At 45.8% G+C, this 16248-nt stretch overlaps 1 long non-coding RNA gene across 1 annotated transcript; it reads right to left on the reverse strand.

The window, feature by feature from the left end:
* Positions 1 to 4062: 4062 nt before the first annotated feature.
* LOC139262037 (uncharacterized) lies at positions 4063 to 9771 on the reverse strand. Its single transcript, XR_011592864.1, has 3 exons — positions 9715 to 9771; positions 7112 to 7282; positions 4063 to 4180 (listed from the first exon to the last, which is right to left on the reverse strand). It is a non-coding gene; the product is annotated as an uncharacterized lncRNA (long non-coding RNA).
* Between the last annotated feature and the right edge of the window lie 6477 nt (positions 9772 to 16248).

The raw sequence follows: 16248 nt of genomic DNA on the forward strand, positions 1-16248 counted from the left end.
GGTTGCGGGATCTCAACTCTTCTCCCAGAGCTCTGTTAGCAATAAAGTTGTCTCTCTTACTTTACCAGAGTCTATGTGAATTTATTTTCACTAACAGTACCATTTAGTTTACATTATATTTAGTTTGAATCAGAATGAGCAGGTAGAGAATCAAAAGCAAGAAAAACAGCTAGAAAACGATCTCTGATAAACTAAGGACTTTTAAAAACATCAAAAGAGAGAAGAAAGAACTTGTATTCATATAGTGCCTTTCACCAGCTCGAGACATCCCAAAGCACTTCACAAGCAATTAAGTACTTTTCTTTCTTAAAGTGAGAGTTAGTAGTATGGAACAAGAAAGCAATTTTTCATATTTTATTTAGTGCTGGTATGAATTACATCCCCAACAGATAAGACATATGCAGTTGTTGTTAAACTAAGCACCTTTGCTGTTACAATGAACCTCAGCACTCTCTGTCGCCAGCGTGAACATTACAAAGCAGTTCTCGGTGGCGTTCAGAGTGCCTTAGAGAATTTTGAATTCAGAAATCTTCGAAAGATCTTGCTTTTTGAAAGCTTAATGAAAGTGTGTTTATCTATTCAACATGGGTAAGTGAAGACCTTCCTTTAATGCCTACTCTCCCTGAAAGCGCCAGCGCCTACCATTCATTTGCTTAAGACAGTGTGCAAATTGCAGCCTGCAAGCGTCAATGTCCTACCTCCCCCTCATAGCAGCCCTTGTGCCATTTATGCTTGCAGATGAGAGCCCGATTGTGAGCCAAGGCCAGGGACATAGCGCTGATGCGAGTGGGATGGCAAGCCAGGGCGACAACCTTGAGGGCACTGGGAGTCGAGGCCAGGGAGAGGTTCATGAGGATATTGGATTCCAAGCCAGGAAGACAGTGGGAGTCATGAGGGGGCTGGTGACATTGGGAGCTAAAGCCTGGAGAAAAGCTAAGAGGATACTCTAGAGGCCATTGGGAGCACGAGCCTGGACAACACCCTGGAAGCCAGTCCATATGTTGGCATGAGGTCGGATGAGGCAGAGGAAGAGGGGGACATTGCTGGCAGCACCGTGTCACTGCTTCCTACAGTCACACGCGCCAGCTCAGATACTAGGAGTAGGCGGTCCGATCAGTTAGAGATAGCAGAGGGGTCTGCTCTGGGTTTTGCACCGGGGCCTAGTGGCCTGCAGCATGGTGAAGGGCAAAGATAACCTCGGGTGCCATCTCTCCAGGGGGAGAGTGCGCACGCGAGATCTGCTGAAGAGGACTCAGATGAGCCCATCGATGTTGGGGCTTACAAAAGTAGGGTGGAGGCTATGCATTCCCAGATGTTGGGGCAGTGGCAAGGGTGCCGGCAAACTTGTCGTAAGTGGTGAGTCTGCCTCCCGCATTGTCGAAAGCATAGCATGGAGCCCATCATGGCCAGTGTGCAGACGATGGTGGACTCCCAGAGTGCCCGTAACGATCCAGCTGTGATGCCATAACTCTTTGCGGATGTGGCAGCTGCCATTACGGCACAGGCACAAGGGAATGAGCGTATCAGTGCTGCTTTGGAGAGGATGGCCGCGGCCCTGGAAGCTCAGAACGCTCTTATGCACTCTGGGCAACAGGCCACGGAACATCTAACTGCTGTCGTCTCTGGTGGCTTTGAGACTGTGTCTGCTCTCAAGCAGTCTCAGCTGGATGCTACGTGAAACCTGCATGTTGCCATCGCGGCTGGGTCCACCAAAGTCTACGGGAGATCTTCCGGCGTCGCGCCACATCAACAACCTGACCTCCCTCAGAGTGGTGGCAATGGTGATGTGCTGCTCTTGGGGAGTGACGCAAGCTCCTCGGACCAGGATGATAATAATGTGCTCTCTCAGGATCATAGCAGTCCTGACCCCAGACTGTCACTCCGCCATTGCCTAGAAGCATGGACTCGCCCGAGCCAAGGCCGACTGAACGCACCAAGGAGGGTGCTGCCCAATCTGCAGCTGGCCCTTCCAGGGCCATAGCTGGTTGAGGGCGTCCTCGAAGGACATCTGTAGCTTCTACACCTGAAAGGCAGCAGTCTTCCCAGACCCATGAGGCAGCCACAGGGGAGACACTGTGGCGTAGTTACAGAATAAGCTTGCGTAGGGGGGTTATAAGGAGATGCACAAAGGTGAGAAATGTGTGTGTATGTTTTTTGCACCTTTCTTTATTCTGTAATTGTTGTGGAAAAATATTTCTGAGACTGTATAATATATATAAAGAGAGGTTTATTAAATCGGAGACAAAGCTTTGGGCAAAGTGTTAAAGATCCCTGTCTTTGAACCATCTTCTCAAATTGGTATCTGCAGTGAAGTCCTTTTATCTTACAAATTACGTCACTTTACAATATATGCTTTAGCACTACAAAGCTTTGACTTATCAAAGGCTAAGCTTTTGATATATAACCCATCCTGCATTGTGACAGGGCAGTATAAACAAGTGCAGGCTTTTGACACCGGTATAAACAAACATACCTAGCACTTAACTCTCCAGTGTTCATTATCTCACTTTCCAATCTCCATTAACTCAAGGCCAGCATGCCTTAAAGTCTAACTGTTTAAAGCATAATGCATCAGTATTGTCCCTTACAAAATTCATTTAAAGGGGAAAATAAAACAAATGTTTGGTCCCGTATACAATCAAATATATGTCCAAAAATCCGCTCCAACAATATTCCCCCTTTTGGTCCTGGAGGATGTTTACGAAATCCAGATGACCACAGTGATAGTAGCATATATTCGTCCTTTGGGGTATGTTACTTCCCTGATGTTCCGTATATCCACCTTGCCTGTAGCTCTAGGCTACCCTTCAAAGATAGTGGTCGGTGTCATTGTCGTCTGTTTCTTCATCCTTGGTGTCTTCAGGTATTTCCATCAGGTGTGCTTCTTCTTCGGCGATTACACTGGCTACTGGCATCAGTCGAGCCATCATAACTTTACAGCAGATATTAAAACACCGGATAATCAGACAGCAAGTAATTATTATTACAACCAGAATAATTACTCCATGCATAAGATAGGACCCCCAGGATCCCCCTAACAGCCAGTCAAATCAGCCAGATCCTCCTGCTGTCGTGGATAACTTCTTTACCTCCCTTCTTATGTGATCAGCGAGGTTGGTTATAATCTAGGGCCATTCGGTTCTGGAGTACCATTGTGCGTATGGCTACCATTTCAGCCGTTATGCCCTCCATTGCTTCAGCAGTGTCGCTAACTATCTGTTCCAGTACTCTCTCTAGGTTACGTAATTCATCCATGGTGCGTCCTATCCCGAATGGGAGCATCATGACCCCAAATAGCCTCTCTACCGGGGTAAGATCTCGTCTTAGTCGACCAGGTGTCTGTACTTCTGCTAAAGTACGTACCTGTCTGACAAAAGGGACCACATATCCCAAATAACAGGACCCCCTCCAGTTCTGAGGCAACCAGGGGTAGGCCTTATGCCCGCACACAAAATAAGTGCCATTGTATGCTGTTAGATTCGATCCCAATCTCTCTCTCAGCCCCCGTTGCCACCTAATCTTAGGGTCCCAGTCCTGGCTACGTGTCTGATTCTTCAAACCCTCTATTTCAAAGAACCCCTGGTTTGTTGTTTCGCTGGCTATTATGTTCCACCTGGTGAGGTTAAAGTATCCTGCTACAAAACCTGTTTCCTCACCGGTCAGGTTTCTAGTGAAACAAATGTTAGCGGTGGGCCTTCCAACTCCTGAGGTGTTGGTCAAAACCAAGAACGGGGTCGTACCGACCTATTGTATTCCGGCTGGTACCATCCGTCAATGCATCCAAAAGGTAACCCCCCGATCTCCACGTTTCTTTATTACCCACTCTGGTTCCAAGTATCATTTACTTCCCCTGTATCGTTTTGTCGCCTTACCCACTCTGCTACTTCCGAAATGTTAAGGGAGATTGACCTCAAGGGGATGCCTCCTTTGCTTTGTATGGGGATGTGCGAACATACCCAGCAACTGGAAAAGTTCTCATTTTGCGCATAAACATAAGATATGTACAAAAAGGTATTTACATGTAACTCTCGTTTCGGTCTAGCTAGCAGGCCGGACCTAACACGAACTATGATAATCGCACCGATCGCAATATATAGTTTCATCTTATTACTCTATAATTAACAAATAGTCAAAGGCAAAATGGCCGTATGGCTTGCTTGAAGAATCTCTTGCTGTCAATCTGTAAATAGACAAACAACAACAACTAATACGTGTGCTAAACGGCTGGTTCAAAAACCTTAAGCTGGGTCCAATGCTTCCATTGTCCGTTCCCTTTAACATCGATGCAGGCACAAGTGTCCCTGCTGATTATAACCTCATATGGTCCTTTTTGGGGCAAACCCCGGTTTTCCCGGGAGGACCCTTACCATAATGCGACTTCCCGCCAACGGGACTTCAGGGAGCTTTGTAAGCTCTGCTTCCGCGGCTCTTTCTTCCTGATTGTCCCTAACTAATTTACGCATCCCTTTTAATTGAGTACTTAGTTCCAAAACATACCGTTTTATTTTGTCTTTTAATGGGCCTACATCGGCCCCCCCTGTTATGATGTTCTCTGGTAATTGCATCGCCCTTCCTGTCATTAGTTCATAAGGGGTTAATCCGGTTGTCCAGTTTGTCGTGGCTCTTAACTTCATCAATATAATGGGTAATATCCTTGCCACTGTTGAGGCACTCCCCATCGGGGAATCACCTGCTCGATCAATATCCTTGCCACTGTTGAGGCAGTGCAATCACGTGTGGGGAAAGCTTCCACCCACCGGGTAAATTGATCTATAATCACTAGGCAATATCTTTTTCCATGGGATGGGGGCAAAAGACCTGTGAAATCAATTTGTACATGTTCCCATGGCCCCCGTGGACGGGGCTGGTGTCCCATTTTAATTTTAATGGGCCTGCCTGGATTATATTGTGCGCACGTAACGCATCGATGGCAATATTTAGCAATATCTCTCCCCATCCCCTTTCCACCACCAATCTCTCCCAAGACTCCCGGTCATGGCCTCTCGTCCTGAATGAGACAGGCCATGATACAACTCCAATAAGGTATTCTGTATGCATTCAGGCGCCATTACCTTGTCGTTTCGTCTCCAAACGTTATCTTTCCCTTGCGTTGCGCCCTGCTTTGTCCACATACCTATTTCCTCCTCAGAAGTGTCCTGGTGTAGTTTCTCAATACTTATCTGTTCGTCTCGGGCCCCAGTGGCACTGACTTAATTTTAATAATTTAAAATCATTATCAATGGAGAGTGTTTTTTTTACCTCTTCAAATTCTTTTTTTTTCAATTAAACCAATATCTTTTTCACAGCTGATATCAACTAGTATTTAGTAAGTTATGTCTTTATCCATCGCAAACACCCCTTCTCCCCCATGCTGTCATATAATCATATACTACCCCGAATGCATATCTACTGTCCGTATAGATATTAACAATCTTATTTTCCGATAATTCCAGTGCCCAGGTGAGGGCTACCAATTCTGCCACTTGAGCTGACGACACCCCATTAATTCGCCCTGATTCAACTGCCTCTAGATCCTGGTTAACTACGGCCCATCCAGTACGAGGTAGTCCCTCTACGTATTTTCATGAGCCGTCCACAAACAAGGTTTATTTTGTGGTTTGAAGGGGGGCGTCTTTTATTCTATCCTCTTCCATATCCTCACATATCTCTTCGCAAAAGTGGGGTTCCCCTTCACTCATCATACCTTCTGCGGGGTTGTTTCCTACATCCCTAATTATAGTTATCGCTTTGTTGGATGTTAAGAGGACTGCTTCGCACTTTGCCCGTCTCATATTAGATACGGTTCTCAGTTTTCCTGTGTTTAACATTTCTACCAATGTGTGTTTAGTGTGGAGAATGATGTTTCCCGTCATCACCATAGGCTCGCTTAATTTTTACCGCCCAAGCTGCGCAATCTAGCGCGGCTATACATCTGGATAACCCAGTCACCACCGGGTTTTCGGTGGTAGAGTAATAGGCTTTATCAGGGATAAAGTTCCGGCTGTAATTAAAGAGGCCCAGTACCTTCCTCACCCCCCTTACCGTTACTGGTCTAGGCATGTCCTTGACAGCCTTTTTCCTATCCGAGGGCATTTCTTTCAGCCCCTTGAGAGGCAGTATCCTAGGCACAGGACCTGAGATTTCCCTACCTGGGCCTTTTTGGGGAGTTAGTGGTGCTAACTATTTCTTTTAAGATACCCTTTTCCACTAGCCCTTTTACTATTTCTACAACTGCTGTTCTAACTTCAGGTCTTATAGGGTATTGTGGCAAGTCCCCCTTTTCTGCCCTCCTCCTGTTCCCGTGGCAGAGACCTTTTCCTGCTTTATCTTTTTCTTTTCTAAACTGCTAAAGCTTACTGTTTTAGCCTTTTTCAAAAGTCCCTTTTACACCTTCACAGACAGCTCACCACTCACCCAGGAGTTTGACCTAATCCCTGAAGGTATTTCTAATTTAAAACTCCTTTTTTTTTACTGAGCTAGAAGCTTTCGTGTCAAGGTTTTATACAAAGGAAAATGGGAGCGTTTTAAAAGGCATTCTTTATCTCATTCCTGGACTAAATTTATGTCTTTCAACCCAATTGCATTTTTTCTTTCGACAAGTAAGTGAGCGTGTCAAATTCTTTTTTTTTTACTACCGGGACCATGTATTTTTATCTTTTACTCAACAAACCTATCCTTTGTGCATTTCCTAGCTCCGTAACTTATCATCCGAACATATCCACACCTTCGTTTCTAACTTAAAATGTAATACCATAAGGTTCACAGTTTCTTAAACTTCCCACATACAGGACAACACTATGAAGGGTTAAAAAAAAACATTTCACTCTGTTTGGAAAGAGTGGGTGGAGCTAAAACAGGCAGCCAACTCCACACCTTCCCAAACAGGCTTTCATTCATTCCACAGTCAAAATTACTCGAGTACTCTCTTCATTCAAAATAGACACTCACAAAAGTCTCTCTTCATTCAACAAAGCTTATGTCTGGATCCATATGTCACTTAAGATAGTCACTATCAGCTTTTTTATGGCATTACGTAATTACGCAAGTTACAATTAATGATAGGAATTAATTAATGACCCGGGCAGCCCGCGTTTTACATTCCTTTCCTTACCTTCCATGTTCGCCAGTCTCGGACGTTTCCCTTTGTTTCTGTAATACTCACGGCCACGACTACTCTGTGGAGACCCTTTGTCTTCGCAACAAAGCTAGCGTGTTTCCTCACCACCGGAGTTTTCGGCTCTAGGTTGGATCGATCAGTTCCCTTCCGCACCGACCTTATTTACTAAAGGGACAACTCAAACTGGTTAGTCAGCCTCTTCCAGCTATCTGTTTACTCGTATCTTATACACTATCCCGTCGTGCCCGTACACCTCTCTTTTCAGTCTCTAACACCAGATTCCAGATACTGTCTTAAGTGATCACATCTGATCAGACAGTATCCTGCCGACTACGCCATTTTGTTGTGGAAAACTATTTCCGAGACTGTATAATATATATAAAGAGAGGTTTATTAAATCGGAGACAAAGCTTTGGGAGAAGTGTTAAAAACCCCTGTCTTTGAACCATCTTCTCAAATTGGTATCTTCAGTGAAGTCCTTTTATCTTACAAATTACGTCACTTTACAACACATGCTTTAGCACTACAAAGCTTTGACTTATTGAAGGCTAAGCTTTTGATATATAACTCATCCTGCATTGTGACAGGGCAGTATAAACAAGTGCAGGCTTTTGACACCGGTATAAACAAACATATCTAGCACTTAACTCTCCAGTGTTCATTATCTCACTTTCCAATCTCCATTAACTCAAGGCCAGCATGCCTTAAAGTCTAACTGTTTAAAGCATAATGCATCAGTATTGTCCCTTACAAAATTCATTTAAAGGGGAAAATAAAACAAATGTTTGGTCCCGTATACAATCAAATATATGTCCAAAAATCCGCTCCAACAGTAATAAATCTTTATTTTGTGTTCCCATAGCTGTGCAGTTGTATCATTTGACTGTGGGCAATGATGTGTGAAAAGGATCATTGGGATGGCCATGGAAATGCAAAGATGAAGGGTGAAGTGGCCATTAACTCATCGGAAATGAGCAGCAATGAGACGGTTCTGCACTTCCCTTGCAGGGTTTGGATGACGACGACACCTCCTGCATGGCCAGCAACCCGTATCCTGGTCCTCCACCCCATCCCCCTCATCCCCCTCTCCTCCTTCCCCTCCTCCCCCTCCTCCCCCTCCCCTTCCCCCTCCTCCCCCTGCCCCCCTCCTCCTCCCCCTACCCTTCCTCCTCCTCCTCCTCCTCCTGCGCCTCCTCCTCGGGTGCTGGCTCATCCTCCAATGACTGGCCCCTCATGATTGCCAGGTTGTGAAGCATGCAGCAGATGACCACAGTTAGGGAAACCCGCTCATGGAAGTACCGCAACACTGAAACATTTTCGGCCCCAAAAATGGAACTGCATGCAACACGCCTTTGAAGTCCTCTGGCTTCCTTGAGTGGGCACAGTGCACCGACACAAAAAACTGTTGGGCGCACCGACAGGCGGCCGGTTGACTTTTAAAAATGAATTTAGCTTTCGGGGTGGAGAGGCTGCGGTGCGCGCTCTGGAGACATCTTTAAGGAAGCATCTGCAGGAGCGAGGCAGAAGAGAGGGGGAGCGGGGCAGATCTCCACACTGGAGCAAAAGCCCCCGAGAATAATTTTGCAATTGCCGGCTAATCGACCACAAATCAACAGCCAGACGACTCCATCGCATGGCCACCGCTTTCCAGCGGGAACAGGCCTAATCGGGAGGCTGAATTTCAGCCCCTCTGTCTTCTCAGAGGTCTTTGTTTACCATCCAAGGCCTTGCACGTGTCCAGCAGCATTCCCGACTCACTTAAAAAACTTTTAACATCTATTGTAGCAAGCCAAAACTTCAATAAAATCCAAAAAACCCAGTCCAAAAGCTGAATTGTAAACTTGGCTGAAAGAGGGGTTGACCTCGCCACTGTCAGTCTGCTTGCATGGCATGCTTAGGAACCCTAGGGTCGAAGTTCAGCGAGTTGATGGTAACTCGGCGTTGCATGCCGATTGACGTCACCTGCTGCCATTTTTTGTTTCAAGGCACTGCCAGTTACCGGCAGCACAAAGAGGGACATAAATATGGCGGCCGCTACCTGCTGGTGAAAGAGCAGCCACCGCCATTTATTGCCAATCCATGACGTCATGGAGTGGTGCTCAACAGATAAATTTCTAGGCCTAAAAAGTGACCTGTTGTTTGTTTACTCTGATTACAGGCAAATCTGATGTCCCGATTACTAAGTAATAAAACGGAAAGCCTCTTGTTACGGTGAAATGGGAAACCACTTACAGTAAAACTAAACTTCCATTATTGAACTCAGAGTTATGAACAGATTGTGAATGTATAATATTCATTTTTCTATATTTTTAGTTTGTCTGTTTCCTCTTTGTGCCAGAAAGAATGAAATACTTTAGAAATAATTAAATTGTTCTGGCATTATGCTAAACAGTAAACAAATGTATCAAATACTGCCATTGGCTGAGGTTTGCATACTTCACCAATTAAAGAACCACCTTTACAATTAGCTCCAGGCTTTGTAAATTGTTAGTGTGGGTGTTACACTTATTCTGACTGTTCTGTTTCACACACTCTATAATATCTCTGATTGTACAAAATAGAAGTAGCAAGTTTAAACAATTTGCTCTAATACTTACAGAAGCCAAGCAATGAGGGATTAGGGTCAAGTGCGGAGTCCGCTCAATCACTTGCCACTTCCCCAGTACAGTTGTTCTACACTAGGCCACCAGTGTGGGAAGGAAACTGGAACCTGGGAGGCTAACTTCAGAGCCAGACTGGGCCAGGACCAGGGACAAGTCCAGGGCCAGGTCCAGGTCCCAGACAGCTCCACACTAAAGCTAGCCAAGCAATAGGAAATGGGGAACAGCAAAATACTGAAGATGCTGGAATCCAAAATAAAAACAGAAAATGCTGGAAATACTCAGCAGATCAGGCAGCATCTGTGGAGAGAGAAACAGAGTTAATGTTTCGGGTCGATGAGTTTTTATAACAGGAAGTGGGGAGACTGGCTGTTGAGTTTGGCTGGAAATTGAAGATTAGCTATTGGCATCCACATGACCAATACAGTCCCCACCACTCAGCACAAAAGTGGTAACCAACATCCTTTGCATTAATGTCTATTTAAAGTTGCTGGTTCTAGCATCTTAAGTCCTCCATTTAGTTTGGGCAGAAAGAGCTGTATTTACTCACTAGTTCATATAATTACATAAAAGTATATAGTAATTTGAGAAACTAATCCTCGTATGGCTTCCAAGCACATTAAAGCCAGCAGGTTCTGGTGTCTATTTGGTGCAGTAAAACTGTAGCCCAAAGCTGCATTTTAAGATCATCTACAAACTTATAGGGCTAGATTTTCCATTATTTTCGCTTGCATAACACCCACTTAACGTGTATTTTACCGCTGAAATTAGGTATAACGCCCAGTTATCGCCCATTTAGCCACAAAATGGAAACTAACACCCATATTTTGGACTCTTATCACCGAGGGTTACTTTCGCCATGTACGTAACGCCAAGAAAAAATAATACTGCCCGCCCACTTTTTTGGGTGGAATCATCAGAATGGGCGAAACCAATGTCCATAATATCGCCCAGAGTTACTTTCCACATGTAATTAACGCTGAGATTCAATAATACTGACCTCCCACTTTTTTTTGTCGTAAAGATCACATTTGCCGAAACTAGCGCCCAGTATATTGCCCATCCTTACTTTTGGCACCTCGCACATATCTCGCTCGTCGAAAAAACCGTGGGGAAAAAGTGGAACTAACCGGAACTACTCACAGCGGTATGGATGCCATGTTCGAAATGGCACATCACATCATTTAAAAGGCTGGTCTGCTTCAGCCTCGGGGGAGTTCGGATGTACTCTGGAGGTGTTTGGAGGTAATATGAACATCTGAACAAACATCTTTTCATACTGTGGATGATTGGAATTTACTGGTGGGGACATTCATTCTTGGTGAACAATTGGTGGAAAACAGATAGCTATTGGATTGGGGCCTGTTATTTCTCACCCTCTCTTGATGACCACTCACATGCTGCAGACTTGAGATGGCAGAAGGTACACTCGACAGCATCATGTGCCCAATGTAAGACATGACAGACTGATGAGGAGGACCAGACGTTACACCTCCGCAAGTACAGGGAGATGCAGTCTTATCTCAACTTGGGACACCACCTGCCTTAGAGACTGCGCTTCCAAAAAGTGGTTATTAGTGAGAAATGCCAGCTCATAAGGGGAGATCTGCAGCCTGCCAGCACCATCAGGACTGCACTGTCCGTCGATGTCAAGGTCACCGCGGCACTGTCGTTCTATGTGTCGGGTTCCTTTCAGGCCTCAGTTGGCGACATTTGCGGTATATCTCAGCACGCCACACATTGCTGCATTAGAGCGGTCACTGAAGCCTTGTACGCATGCAGGATGGACTTTATCAGCTTCCCTATGACCAGGGAGGCACAGATTGAGAGGGCTCTAGGATTCTACCGAATTGCTAACTTCTCCAAGGTGCAGGGAGCAATAGATTGTACGCACATTGTGATGCGGGCACCTTTTCAGGATGCTGAGGTTTTCAGGAACTGTAAGGGATTCCACTCCCTGAATGTGCAACTCATTGTTGACCACCAGGAAATTATTATGGCAGTGAATGCTAAATTTCTGGGCAGCATCCATGATGTTCACATCCTGCGTGAGAGCATTGTATCTGACTTGTTTACCAATTAGCCACAAGGTCAATGCTGGATGCTTGGTGACAAAGGATATGGCCTGGCCACTTGGCTGATGATCCCCCTGCATGACACCCACACCGAAGCCAAGAAGCGATACAACGAGAGCCACCAGAGCCACTCGCAATATAATCGAGAAAAGCATTGGAGTGTTTAAGCAGTGCTTTAGATGCCTGGACCACTCAGGAGGCGAGCTCCAATACCACCCTGAGCAGATAGCTCAATTCGTGGTGGTGTGCTCCGTGCTGCACAACTTGGCTATTAGGAGGAGACAAGAATTACCAGAAGGGTCTGACGGTCTACCTCAGGAAAGAGAGGAAGAGGAAGACGAGGAGGTGGACGCTGACATCGGGCTACACAATTAGGCTGATGCTGAAGCCATGCCCCCGCTCCCCTGTAGACCACATGAAAGGGCCTGTAGTGGCATCATAGCTGCAAGACACTTACGTCAGGAACTCATGAATGAGCGCTTTGCCTGAAAGTATTGTCAAGGGAGTAACGTTGGCTGGAATCTTCCCAGCCCTGCGACTGCGGGTTTGGAGGAGGGCCAGCTGTCAAAATGGCCCTGATTGACAGCGGGGCGGAAGTCCGCTCAGAACCCGCCTCAGTGTCAGTTTCTCAACTGTCGCATCTGCGTGCGGATTGCAGATAGGACACCAAGCGGCGGGCCAATCAATTAAGATTCTTAAGAGGTAATATAAAAGTATTTAAAAGGATTTTACCTAGGCACTTATCATTTTACCAAGTTTTCAATGAGTTTGCTGTCCCTCGGGTTTCATGCCAGGTAAGTGTTTCGGGTTGTCAGTGACTCTCTATTGCTTTGGCCAGTTGACAGCTGCAGAAGTGGTATAAAAGCTACCATTTCACAGCTGTTTACTTTTCAATGTCAGAAGCTGAAGCCTTCAGGATTTGGAAGAAGAATCTTTTGAGCTGTATGCAGTTTGGAAGTGTTTGCAGTGAACTCTCTATTCACTGTCATCTCCTTGGAGCAACCTCTCTCATTATTGACAGATCACTTTTCTGTCATCTCAACCTCACATGCCATCTATTCAAGCAGCATCGGTGCCCTTGAAAAAAATCTCACCTTGGTCCTCAAAATCCCACCATAATCAGCCCCAACACCAACATCACTAAACACATCAGCATCACCAACAACAACACCAACCTTCTCCGCAATCACCTGATGCTGCACAAGACACGGGCATAGCACCTGATCACATTGCTGCCCGAGAGGCCAAGGATAGCCTCACCATGGCCATATTTACTTCACTTGCTGCTGTACAACCTGGCTGCCACATGATGTGCCAGGTTGGCACCACCCCACAGCAGCACCATAAAGCATCCCTGCAAAGCAAATACAAAGGGGTTTAGATCGGCTAAGTGAGTGGGCAAACATTTATCAGATGGAGTATAATGTGGAAAAATGTGAGGTTATCCACTTTGGTAGGAAAAATAAAAAAACAAATTATTATTTAAATGTGGTGAGATTACAAAATGCTGCAGTGCAGTGGGATCTGGGGGTCCTTGTACAAGAAACACAAAAAGTTAGCATGCAGGTAAGCAAGTAATTAGGAAGGCAAACGGAATATTGGCCTTTATTGCAAGGGAGATGGAGTAGAAAAGCAGGGAAGTCCTGCTACAACTGTACAGGGCGTTGGTAAGACCACACCTGAAGTACTGCATACAGTTTTGGTCTCCTTATTTAAGGAAGGATATACTTGCATTGGAGGCAGTTCAAAGAAGGTTCACGAGGTTGATTCCTGAGATTGAAATGGTTGTCAGATGTAGAAAGGTTGAGCACTCATTGGAGTTTAGAAGACTGAGAGGTGATCTTATTGAAACGTATAAGATTGTGAGGATGCTTGACAGGGTAGATGCAGAGAGGTTGTTTCCCCTCGTGGGGGAATCTAGAACTAGGGGGCATAGTTTCAGAATAAGAGGTTGCCCATTTAAAATGGAAATGAGGAGGAATTTCTTCTCTCAGAGAGTCATGAAGCTTTGGAATTCTCTACTCCAGAGAGCGGTGGAGGCTGGGTCATTGAATATATTTAAGGCGGAGATAGACAGATTGTTGAATAATAAGGAAGTCGAGGGTTATGGGGAGCAGGCAGGGAAGTGGAGTTGAGGCCAGGATCAGGTCAGCCATGATCTTATTGAATGGCGGAGCAGGCTCGAGGGGCAAAATGGCCTACTCCTGCTTCTATTTCTTATGCTCTTATGTAATGCCCAAACCATTTCTTTCACTCATCACCATTGTGCATTATGACTGACCAGTCACCACAACTCACTAAGCCATTTCCAAAGGTGCACACAAATCTGTTCAAGAACACAAAGTGTTCAAAATAAAGATTTCAATGTTTGACAACACATTAGCAGAAACTGTACATGAACATTAGCTAAAACACTCAAGTGCCTACCCTTGTGAGTTGTTAGTTGGTATGACTGGACAAGGATGAGGGTGAGTGTGAGGGGTGGCTAGTGAGATGGGGAAGTGATTGTGTAGATGGAGAGACAGAGGGATGGATGGAGGTGCAAGGTGTGAGTAAGGATGTGCAGGGGTAGAGTAGGGAATGAAGAGTGATGGGGATGTGATGAGTGGCACAGCAGGATGAGTTTGAGTGTGGCTTTGCAGTAATGTTTTGTGATCTACTGAGATCATTGAAAGGTTTGCACCACTGCAGCCTGGTCGTCCTGACGACATCCCTTCCTGTGTCCTCCTGTGCAATGTGCAACCAGGAGCGTTGTTCTCCTGGGAAGGTCTCTTCTGCCAATTGGAAGGGAAGAGACCTCCCTAAGTGCTGTGACTCCTTCCATAAGCATATGGAGGGAGTCATGGGAGAGCCTGGGTGCAGCCGTGCACCTTTGCACCGTCATTGTCAGTGTTTGCAGCACTTCAATGCTATAGTACACTAACAGAACAACTGTCAAAAAAAAGTTGCCCATGGTCCCTTTAAGGAAACCGGCTGATGACTTGTCATCAGATGACGTCATCAGACCCGCTTTCTGTTAACTGGCCGGGAACCTCGCTGGGCGGGTTTAACATAGAAACATAGAAAATAGGAGCAGTAGTAGGCCATTCGGTCCTTTGAGTCTGCACCGCCATTCAATACGATCATGGCTGATCCTCTAGCTCAACACCATAGCCCCAAGTTTCGTCCCGCGGCAAAAACGGCGCACCTCCGAGCTGGGCGCCTGTTTTTCGCGCCGAAAACTGCGCCTAAAAAAAAGTCCGATATTCTCAAGCACCTTGGGGCTCGATGTCTGCTTGGCGCGGCGCGCTCTTCACAGCAGGGGGTGGAGCCTAACACTCGCGCCGATTTTCGAAGTAGCAGGGGCGGGTACAATTTAAATTAGCCTTCATGGTGCCGGAAACCCTGCGCATGCGCGTTGGAGCGTGCGCGCATGCGCAGTCTCACACAAACATTGGCACTCGGCCATTTTTAAAAGGACTGCAGAAAAAGTGAAGATTTGTTTCTTGGACCCCTGCAAAGGCTTGTAATTTAATTTTTTTTGATATTTCTGTGTGTGAGGGAGTGCTTTTAGCAGCACTGCTGAATAAATCACCTGCTGAAATCAGTGAGTTCAGCTTTTCACTGCTATACTTGCAGAACCGGTGCTGCATTGGTGCATGCAAATTAAGGACTGTGTGTTTGGAGAAATAAGAGTGCCAATTCAACTTTGCAATGGATCAACGTCCACCAAGAACAAAGAATTTCTTGCATGAGGAAGTGAAGATATTAGTCAACGTAATTGAGTAGAGATGGCAGGAGCTAGATACCAGCAACAGAGGTCACATAAAAGTGCCACCAAAAGAAATGAAGAAACGCTGGAACCAAGTTGCAGAAGATTACTGCGCAGTGGTGCATACCAGGAGATCTGTAAGTCAGTGTAAAAAGAAATGGCACGACCTTGGTCAAGTAGTTAGTGTAAGTAATATTTCCCATTTTTAATTTAATCGTAATTGTAACCTGGCTATCTGTATGTCCCACCTTGCAGACTGACACACTCTGTAAAAAGTTATATTTTACTCTTTGCAGAAGAAATTGGCCCACAACAAAAGGGAGGCAACTCGGACAGGAGGAGGCGTGCCCAATCTGCATCCACTGACACCCTTGGAACAAAGGGTAGCTGCTATGATGAGTGGTACATGGAGAAAAGCAATCAGTACAGCACAAGCTGGGCCCGCACGCGAGGAAGAGGTTAAGTCCTGAAAATGCATCATGGCCCTTTAAATCAACCTGCTGCCTGGTCTGCTATGTGTGAGAGTACTCATGCCACCCATCCGGCCCCCTCCCTTGCTGTTAAGCATTTGACTGTTCTGATGTATTTTGCAGAACATGATGATGATGATGATGATGATGATAATGACGATGACGATGCTGCTGCTGCCAACCCTGAGGATCCTGAGGGTACAGAACCAGACCCAGTACAACCAGCTGCGGACAA

The sequence above is a fragment of the Pristiophorus japonicus genome, chromosome 4 (genome assembly GCF_044704955.1).
Source record: "Pristiophorus japonicus isolate sPriJap1 chromosome 4, sPriJap1.hap1, whole genome shotgun sequence".
In the NCBI taxonomy this organism is placed as follows: Eukaryota; Metazoa; Chordata; class Chondrichthyes; family Pristiophoridae; genus Pristiophorus; species Pristiophorus japonicus.